This window comes from Pygocentrus nattereri, chromosome 15, assembly GCF_015220715.1.
Source record: "Pygocentrus nattereri isolate fPygNat1 chromosome 15, fPygNat1.pri, whole genome shotgun sequence".
In the NCBI taxonomy this organism is placed as follows: Eukaryota; Metazoa; Chordata; class Actinopteri; order Characiformes; family Serrasalmidae; genus Pygocentrus; species Pygocentrus nattereri.
The window spans coordinates 37,590,758-37,592,087 of record NC_051225.1 but is presented as its reverse complement, the minus strand read 5'-3'; positions in this window follow the sequence as shown (position 1 = coordinate 37,592,087).

Genomic DNA, 1,330 nt, shown 5'->3' with positions numbered 1-1,330 from the left:
CCTAATGAACCAATCAACCAACCAACCAGTCTATATGACCTTATGAACCAATCAGTAGATCTTGATGCCCTAATGAACCAATCAACCAACCAACCAGTCTATATGACCTTATGAACCACTTAGTAGATCTATATGCCCTAATGAACCAATCAACCAACCAGTCTATATGACCTTATGAACCACTCAGTAGATGTTTATGCCCTAATGAACCAATCAACCAACCAGTCTATATGACCTTATGAACCACTCAGGAGATCTTTATGTCCTAATGAACCAATCAACCAACCAGTCTATATGACCTTATGAACCACTCAGTAGATGTTTATGCCCTAATGAACCAATCAACCAACCAACCAGTCTATATGACCTTATGAACCAATCAGTAGATCTTTATGCCCTAATGAATCAATCAACCAACCAACTCAACCAAAGTCTATATGACCTATTCAACAAATCAGTAGGCCTGTGTCTCCAATCAACAAGCAATTGACAACAATATGACCTTATTCACACCATTGGGTCTAGAAACATGTCATAATTTGGGTGCATTGAAAAAAGACAGGCCTATATAAGGCCTATATAATTGATATTGTGTTTTTAACATTTCTGAACAAAGGGTTTATGACAGCTTCCCTTCCCTTGAGAAGCTTTATGCGAAGCTTTGCAGCTTCAGTCCAGGTAAACCTGTGTATTAGTTTTCTTGTGACCCGAGCTATTCAGCCTGGAGCCTGTCCTTCCCATATAAACACATGGCATAGCTCACAGATAGATAGGCGGAGAGTGGACTCACATATAAAACCTCTCAAAACATCAGGGTAGGACGTGCATCCGTGCAGCTTCCTTGAAAAATGACTCCTTTAATGAAAAATCCAAAGCTAAATGAAGTTAATAATTAATTTATTACAGTATTAATTACAGTCTTTTTCCGAGCATTACCTCAGAGAGCACAGTACAGTGGAAGGATTAGCCTGTGTTGTGGCCGTCCTGAGAGCTTTCAGTGTTTCTGTTTGGCCGAAAAGGGTGTTACATAAACTCATTAAAGCTGGTGTAGGAGGGAAAGCAGGGTGACAGAACTTGTTTTTTTCCTCCGGTTTGAGTCTCACACTGTTTAGTATCAATATCAAAGAATAAAGCTGCCCGCTGCCTTTCTGAAATGAAATATCTGCCTTACTCAGACATTTCTGCCATTATATAACGAGCTACCGCTACAGGGAAGCTTCGAATCAGAGCAAAACCTCCCATCTACAGAGCAGGGAGTTTATAGGAGGAAAAATGCTCTTGACTGTCAGTGTACACCCTTAAACAAGTGTTCTTCAAGGGTTCTTCAGTA